The sequence below is a fragment of the Rattus rattus genome, chromosome 7 (assembly GCF_011064425.1).
Source record: "Rattus rattus isolate New Zealand chromosome 7, Rrattus_CSIRO_v1, whole genome shotgun sequence".
Taxonomy (NCBI): Eukaryota; Metazoa; Chordata; class Mammalia; order Rodentia; family Muridae; genus Rattus; species Rattus rattus.
In genome coordinates, this window is record NC_046160.1 from 5,465,550 (window position 1) to 5,474,930 (window position 9,381).

Sequence of the window (9,381 nt, forward strand, 5' to 3'; positions counted from 1 at the left end):
GGAGGCAGGCCAGGAGGAGGAGCTGAGGGAGGGAGCAGATGAGTGCTCCCCGAGGTGGTTTCCTTAAAAACAAATCATCCAGGCCTATTTGCAGGTGGAGGTGAGGCTGGCCGGGTGCTGGATGTGGAGAGAAGGCACCACCTGTGGCTGCCAAAGAGCCGGCATCCAGCTTTGCTTGGGCTTGAAAACTGACCCCTTAGTCAACCTCAAATGTGACTTAGGCTGCTCCTTATTGGCTCTGAAGCTCAAAGTGCCACAGGGGGTGGGACTACCTATATTATTTGGAGGCCCAGGCGAAATAAAACCATGAGGTCTCCTGTTCAAGTAATTAGGAATTCCAGTATGCCAACATAATAGCGTTAAACCGAGCGTAACACCCATCTAAGCTGTATGATCACACAGGCTGTGGTTCTAGCCCGAGTGTGGGGAGCTCTAGCCAGGAGAGTGTGGGGAAGGGCATGGTTTGCCTCGATTTCATCCATGTTCCTTACTCTTCCTCTGTGGGGGAAAAAAAGCTATTCATCCATCACAATGGTCACAGTTGATCCTTCTAAAACAAAAGATCGATAAAAGAAAAAAAATTGGATTTAACCAAAACTGTGTGTGACACTGAAGCCTTCAAAAATGAAGGCTTGGGGCTGGGGAGATAGCTCAGCGGGTAAAAACTGTTGCTCTGTAACCTGATTGCTTGAGTTTGATTCCCCAGAGTCATGAAGTACAACAGCTGGATTGGCCGCACATCTGTAATCCTGGCACTCCTAGGTGTGATGGGAGAGAGAGACAGGAGGATCAGCCAGCCTCACACATGCACTGCAGCAGCAGAAACAGCAAGAGAAACTGTGCTTCAGTACAGTGGAAAGAGAGCCAGCTCCTGAAAGCTGTCCTGTGAGCCCTGCACGTATACCATGGTGCTTGTATGCACACACAAACACACATGTGTGAGTGCACATATAGTTTCCCATGTAGGGAAACATACATACATACATAAATTTCATAAGCACATGTGTGCATACATGGATATGCACATACCCACATGCATGCACACACATGCACACATTTGCATAAGCACATGTTCATGTACATACAGTTACCTATGTATGTGCATGTGAACACACACTCAGATGTGTAAATGTAATAACAGTAAGACCCTGTTTTTTTGTTTTTTGTTTTTTTTTCTTTTTTTCGGAGGAGCTGGGGACCGAACGCAGGGCCTTGCGCTTGCTAGGCAAGCGCTCTACCACTGAGCTAAATCCCCAACCCCGTAAGACCCTGTTTTGAAGAAACAAAAATAAAACGAGAAGAGCCAAAGACCCAGGGAAAATTATTTTTATGCTTAGGTAGAAGTCTGAACAAAAGGACTCTGCTTTACTGACAAGGATCTGGGACATTTCTGAATCTGGACTCCTTTTCTCTGAGCATAGGACCAGCAGTCTGTCGCAGGAGGATCTTTAGAGGGAGGAGGGAGAGACGGGAGGTCAGAGTGGCTTCCTGCTTATGCTGAAGGATCACGTACATCTCGCTATCACCGTGTACGCCCGGGTCCTTCCTTCCTTGATCAGCTCTTACTCACTGCTGACTGGATAAAACCGAGAGTTCTGGGGTGGTCAGTCTCGAATAGAGATTGCCTTCCTGTGCATGGAGACGCTAGGACCTGGAGTGTAAGTTGAGATCACAGTAGCCGTTTGTGTTATTGCTTCTGAGTTAAGGTATCTAGGAAGCTTCCTCTCAAAATGTTGATAATCAACAAAGAGAAAGCACACTACCACCACAACAGGTAAGGTACCTGTGTTTGAGGCAATTTCTTTTAAGTTTAGGCTGACTTTGAACTTCCGACTCCCCTACCTCTGCTTTCGGAATACTAGGGTTTCAGGCTAGTGCCACCATGCTTCAAATACAGTAAACCTTATGTTTTGTTTGCTCTTTGTTTGGGGGTTTTTGTTTTATGTTTTTGGTAAATAAACCTCCAAGGGAAGAAGTTAAGAACCGACCTAGAGCCAGGTGTGGTAGCACTTTCCTTTAATCCCAGCACTCAGGAGGCAGAGGCAGGAGGATCTCTGTGAGTTGGAGGCTGCCTGGTCTGTAAAGAGTGAGTTTCAGGACATCAAAACGTGTCCCCAAAACAAACAAACAAAAAAGAACTAAAGTGGACAAGGGCGGCCTCAGCTATATAAAAGACTGTCTATAGAAGACTCTGCCTAGCCTGAGCTACATAAGATGCTATCTGTAAAGACTCTGCCTAGCCTGAGCTACATAAGAGGCTGTCTCTAAAGACTCTGCCTAGCCTGAGCTACATAAGATGCTATCTGTAAAGACTCTGCCTAGTCTGCTACATAAGATGCTATCTGTAAAGACTCTGCCTAGCCTGAGCTACATAAGAGGTTGTCTCAGTGGAATTTATGAAGGCTCAATTTTGTAAAGATTGAAGGGTAGAAGTATATCACCTCAAATATTCCACGTTGATAGAAGAATGATTTTGAATTAAAAGCAGAAGAAACATTGGACGTAAGAAGGATTCCAATGCTGCATTTCCTTCCTGAAGGGAAGAGCCAACACTCCCATCAGAGAGACCCTCTCCTGTGCTGGTCAAGCATGCGCTCTAAAACACAATCAAGGTTGAAAGACCCGTATGAAACCCAGCCACAAAAAGTACCCCTCACCCAGAATTGGCTCCCCCAGCCCACTACCCCTTGGCGCAGTTCCACAATCTACATAGAATCTTTGCCCAACCTGTTCCCAGCTTTCCCAGTGCCCTCTGCCTTTTCCTTGCGGGGTGTGGGCTCCGATGTCATGCAAGCCATCCTAAATAGTGTTGTATGCCCTGCTTCAGTTCAGGTAATTTAATTCTCAGGCTCTGCTGAAATCCCTATGGGAGTAGAAGTAACAATTTTGTGTCCTCTGCAGAAGGAAGAATTTCCTGTAGGCTAATCTATTAATTGAGTGCAGCCCCAGCCAACTAGCAACAGGATTATCTTTGTTTTGAGCCTGGCAGAAATGGTAACAAAGTGGATTTGGAGGACTGGGCACGGTGTCACAAATCTGCAACCTCAGTGTGGGAGGCCGACTCCAGCCTGGGCTGTGCTGTGAAGACCAAGCAAATACAACTGGCAAAGGATTGCCTCTGAAATATACACAGAGAGGAAGAGAAGAAAACTTACAAGTCAAACCAATAAGGTATTTTGTTTGGTTTTGATTCATATTTTTTGAGACAGGGTCTCTCTCCATTTAGCCTTGACTGTCCTGGGACTCATTACATAGGCCAAACTGACCTCGGACTCACAGAGATCCTCCGGTCTTTGCTTCTGGAATGCTAGGATAAAAGGTGTGTACCCCCATGCTCAGCTCAATAAGAATTTAAGGAGTTGGGGTTAAGGGTGAAGGGCTAGGAAGACAGTTCAATTGGTAAAGTCCAAAATTCAATCCCCAGATCCATGTTTGCTAAAAAGCCGTGCATAACAGCATGTGTAATTCCCAAGCTGGGGAGTCAGAGACAGGCAGATCCCTGGGGCTCATTGGTCAGCCAGTCTAGTGACCTGTCTCGAAACACAGGATGAACAGCTCACAGGGAACAACGCCCGAGGTTGGCCTCTGACCTCCCTGTTCATCTGCGTACGTGTGCACACGTGTAAAAATAATAAAATAAGGAGGTGGGTTCCTAAAGTTGAAAAGGCATTCTGAAATGTTTGAAAGAATGTTCGGAACTTTCTAGACAACAAGCAAGTGGTATCAGTTCAATGTGGGGGAGGGGCTTCACTTCCACCTCTCTGGGTGAAGTCCGCAGGCTGAATTCTATCCATCTTTGGGCATTTTTCAACGTCACTAACAGGGCAGAGGACGGGAAGGCAGTCTCCATTGTCCACATCGGGCTGTGTCAGACCAAAGCACAACATTTTCCCCTAGTAGTTATTATCCTCGGCCTTTGTCTGGCTTGAATCTTCTATCCCAAATCCGAACCATGGATGTAGAGGGCAGGGAATAATTAGGATCAAAATTTGCTTAAGGGGCTAGAATGCTAGCTGGTTGATAGAGTAAGTGCTTGCCTAGCACACATGGAGCCCTGGGCTTGATCCCCAAAGCCTCACAAACACAGCATGATGGCACAGACTGCAGTCCTACTAGCACTTGAGAAGTTGAAGGCAGGAGGACCAGAAGTTCAAGGCCATCCTCCACTACATAGCCAGTGTGAGGCCATCCTGGGATACATAAGAACCTATTTCAAAAACAAAACAAAACAAAAACCCTTCTTTTAGAGAAAGGCTGAAATGGGGGTGGGGGGTGAGGGTGGGGGAGGGGATACTGGCTTCAATGTCTCATGGGTGCTGGCGACAGGAATCTTAACCTCTCCCCAACTTTTATCATCCCCATGGATGGAGAGTGAGACCCTTTCCAGAAAGCTATGGGGACTCCAGCCATGTGGACATTTTATCTCTACCACAGCCTTTCCCTGCCCTGGGCTCCATTCCCACCGTGGGCAGCTGTTTCCTTTGTGCCTCTGTGAATTTGTGTTAGGGGAAAATGGAGAGTTTGAAGCTACAGCACACTACAGTGCTTTTTGTTTGTGTTGGTTTTTTTTCTCCCCTGCAGAAGCTTCTCGGTTTTACCAGACACTGAGTACGTGAAACAAATAACTTTTTGTCTCACCTGGGAACGGAGACCCTGTTGGACCTAAGGTGGGCTTCTAATCTTTTCCTGGCTCTGGGCTGACAACCCTGGTCATGGATTACAGGGGATTAGGAGAGAAAAACAACAAAACGCGTGTGCCCATCCAGTGGGGTCTGCTGTGTCAGCACCGGGGATGGAGACCGAGCAGTCTCTGCAGACCGCCGTGCTTATTTTAATTCTGCAGCAGGAAGTGAAACGCAGGCTCTCGCAGCCCCGAGGGGGCAGGGTTGGAGCTCAGAGCCTAGCTGGCTCTTAACGGGTTCTTAGGCTAGCCCAGGTTGACTTCCTGGGAGTGGGGGACCTGGGGGCTTGCGGTGGCCTTCCCCCACCCCGCCCCCAGCAGCCCTCCTCCACCTTGCCCGCTGCTGTGCGCCACTGATTTAGTGAAGACATCATCCACACCCCCTTCCCAGAGCTCTGGCTGCTCTGCTCTGACAATTACTCTGGCTGCTGCAGAGAAGGGCCCATACCCGCCGACATACGGCTTTTTAAAGTGATAAATTGCATTAGCAAATTTCTTATTAGCTCTGCTGTCAGGAGGGAGCTCCTGCCACATTAGCTGACGCAGAGGCTGATGTAGAGCTTCCTGGCCATTAATTACCATGCCAAGGACTAAAGGGACGCAGGGGCTCTTCGTGAATGGGTGGAGGTCCCTATTCCCTACCCTGTCCCCCTCCCCCCACGTAGTGAGAGAAAGATCTAGAGAGACCTGGCTTGGTGACCCTTGAGTTATCTTAGGTCTGGTTCTGCATTGGCTGCATATCTTGGGCTCCTGGTATCTGTGGGTGGGGCACAGGATGCCCAGAGACCTTCCAGGCTGCTTGGAGCTGGCTGTCCCTAGGGCCACTAAGATCTGGCAGCCCAGAATCTGCACTGCACCTCATTTGAAGCTTTGTTTTCAAAGCAGAGGCTGGACTGCAGCCCAGAAAGGTGTTCTGGCCTCTCCTTGGGGTTTGAGGCCAGCAGTTCTTCTCCTTTGTCCTCACTCCCTGCTCAGACAGCTGAAAAGTCTCCTCCCTGAAGGTGACATCATGTCTCCTGCTTCAGTCCCCTCTTGGTGGCTATCCAGGGAACTGCATATTCTGGATGCTCAACCCGGATTTCCACCAACTCAGGCTTCCCACTCACACGAGAATTACATAAAGCTCAAACACACCGAGGAGCAACAGCAAGAGGAAACAGCCCAGCTTCTCAGTGTGTTTACTCTCCCAGACTGATAAACAGCGCTAGGGGCTCTGACAGAAGAAGCAGCTTCAGGAGAGGTGCACGGCTGGTCCAAGGGGAGTGGGCCCCTCACGCCCCGGCCATACAAGGCTGCAGCAGCTCTGCTCTGACCTAAGAACTGTCTGGGTGGAGGACACCAGACATAACCGCATTGTTTCTCTGGTTACATGGAAAGGCAGAGAATAGGTCTGGAGCTGCAAGAACTTTGTGGGTCAGGTCTGTCAGCTTCTCATTCTGAGGAACCGTGCCCGGAGGCTCCTGCAGTCATATTTCTGTGTTCCCACATTCTCCGGCTCAAAGGGAGGTGGGGGAGGAGAAGGAGGCAGAGGCAGAGGGCTCTGCAGTGGGTAGAGGGAAGGCGTGTGTGGAGAGGGTGTGAGGCAAGCTCTGAGTTCTTCACCGTACAGCTGGAGGCTGCCTGGATGAAATCTCTGAAAGATCTGATTTGCACAAATGTAGCCTCAGATCCTGTATCATCTTGAACCTGAAATTGAAGTAATTTCTGCTCTGTGAAATCAGAGAAGTGTTCCTCTTTCTTGTCACTTCTCTGAAGTCTAACCTCCATGATATGCCCAAAGGATAGACCCATGAACAAGTCCCTCAAGGTTTCATGACTGCCAATTTATTCTTCCGGTACCCAGGCTGTCCCCGTGATTTCTATCCTGGGTTCTTTTGAGAATTAGGAGACACAGATCACCAAGCTGGCATCAGTCCCTCTTGGGGCTTGAGGGGTGTGTCTAGACTTTTGTCCAGGGTTCAAAGACAGGTTTTCAAGCATGCTTCTGGTCTGGTCCCACCTGACCCTCCCCCACCATCTTGGTGGGTGCAAGCCTGGGGCTTGGCTCATCTTGGTTAGTGTCCCAGGATCCTTCTGGGGCAGGTGCTACACATCCCATCTCCTTGTCTTCCCCTTTAAGGATGTTGGCCAGGGTCCAGCATCTCAGCCTCAGTCCTAACGCTTGGCTCACTTTAGGGTAAGCTGTTTCCTGGGACTCGTATCCTAAACCTCCACAACCCTCTCTGCTTGTTTCCCTCCCTCTGCCCATCACTGAAGGACACACACATACACACACACACACGAATACACACACACATACACAGACACATATATACACATACACAGACACACACACAGAGATACATATATACACATACACAGACATACACACACAGACACATATATACACATACACACACGAATACACACACACAGACACATATATACACATACACAGACACACACACAGAGATACATATATACACATACACAGACATACACACACAGACACATATATACACATACATAAACACACACACAGATACACACACAGACACATATATACACACACACACAGACACATATATACACATACACAGACATACACATACATAGACACACACATGCAGACACACATGCAGACACACACAGACACACACACAGATACACACACACAGACACACACAGATACACACAGACATCACATACATAGATACACACAGACATACACATACACAGACATACACAGAGAGACATATATACACACACAGACACCCACACAGATACACACACACACACACACACACAGAGATACATAGATAAACACACACAGACACACAGACACACACATACACAGACATACACAGAGAGACATATATACACACACAGACACCCACACAGATACACACACACACACACAGACACACAGAGAGATACATAGATAAACACACACAGACACACAGACACACACATATATAGACACACACAGACACACACAGATACACACAGAGATACATAAATAAACACACAGACACAGACACACACAGACACAGACACACACAGACACATAATACACAGACATACTCCCAGAGACAGACAGACAGACACACACGCATACACATGCACAGAGAGAGAGAGAGAGAGAGAGAGAGAGAGAGAGAGAGAGAGAGAGAGAGAGAGAGAGAGAAAGAGTCTGAAAAGTATGGGGTTGCTTGCCTATCTCACTACTCTGGAGACTGAAGGAGAATTTGGGGCCAGCCTGGACTACATAGTAAGTCCCTCTCTTTGACCATTTGTCCCTCCAAACTAAACTAAACTAAACTAAACTAAACTAAACTAAACTAAACTAAACTAAACTAAACTAAACTAAACTAAAGCAACCTCAAAGAACCTTAACTCCAAGCTGGAGAGGAGCGGACAGGGGCTGGCTCCTGACCCCGAGGACCTATCAGTCTCTGGATGCAGGATCAGGATTCATTGTTCTCCCCATGATGGAGCACCAGGAGGTGAGTTCCGGGAAGCAGGATCTTTGGGGCTGACAAGAGGAGGAACATCTGCTCAGTGGCTTGTCATCAACCCCTGTACTTTCTCCTTTCCAGTACCTGCCTCTGGGTCAGCTCCTGCTGTGGTCCCAGACTGTCCCCTTCACTGACTGTCGGAACCAGCCTGGGCTCTGTCTGCAGTAAGGGCCTTTGTCCTGTAAGATGATACAACACTCAGGTCACAGATGGTGATGGCAGGAAACAAGGCAAGGACTTAACCTCCCTCCAGGAAAGGCTTGAAATGGGGAAGTTGAATGTACTCCAGCTCTCTGCATGGGGCCTTTGTGCCCCTACCAGCTACAGCTCCATAAAGAACTCAGAGAAGTGATCATGAAAACCCATGCACGTCCAAGATTTGGGTCCCAGGGCCTGTGCTGTCTGCTGCAGGGCCTGTCTGCTGCAGGGCCTGCCTGTGCTGTCTGCTGCAGGGCCTGTCTGCTGCAGGGCCTGCCTGCACTGTACCCTGCAGGACCTGCGCTGTCTGCTGCATTATCAGGGTTCTCCTGGCAGACCCGCCTCTTCTCCCAGCATAGCCAAACTTCTTTTGACATGCTCAGAAACACATATCTGCTTGCTAAAGCTTGTGTGTGTGTGTGTGTGTGTGTGTGTGTGTGTGTGTGTGTCTTCTTTGATGACAAAGGAAGAACTTAACACAGAAAGACATAGGCACGTCTGCTTCTGTCCAGAAAGGACCTTGCCCTGCTGTCTCCAGGGTGGGCACGCGCTCTGTGAAAATGGCAGGCTGAAGGACCACCTCTCAGGATAACAAGGTCTCTGCTGGACACCAAGTTCACTCAGTGCTTCTTTCAGCCTAGGAACAACACTGGTCTCTGTCATCAGGCTTTTCCCACTCTTCCATAGCCCATCTGGTCACTGGGACTCTCAGACCGCTGCCCTCCCAGGCCTCACGTCCTCCAGTGAGAGGAAGGACAGACTTCTCTTCTGCCTCGCGTCAAGTGCAAAGGCATCTTAGTAGTGTCATCCATTCTGTGACTTCCTGAAGCAGACTGAAGCTGTGCAGCCCTAATCCCAAGGCCAGTTCCAGGGCTGTCCTTCATTGTTCTGAACCCATGAAGGCCAAGAAGAGACTGGAAATAGGGGGAGTGGGGTCATTTCCTCAGGAGCTCATGGAGAAGCAGGCTCAGCAGGAGGCATGGAAAGAGCTGGGAATTGGCTGAG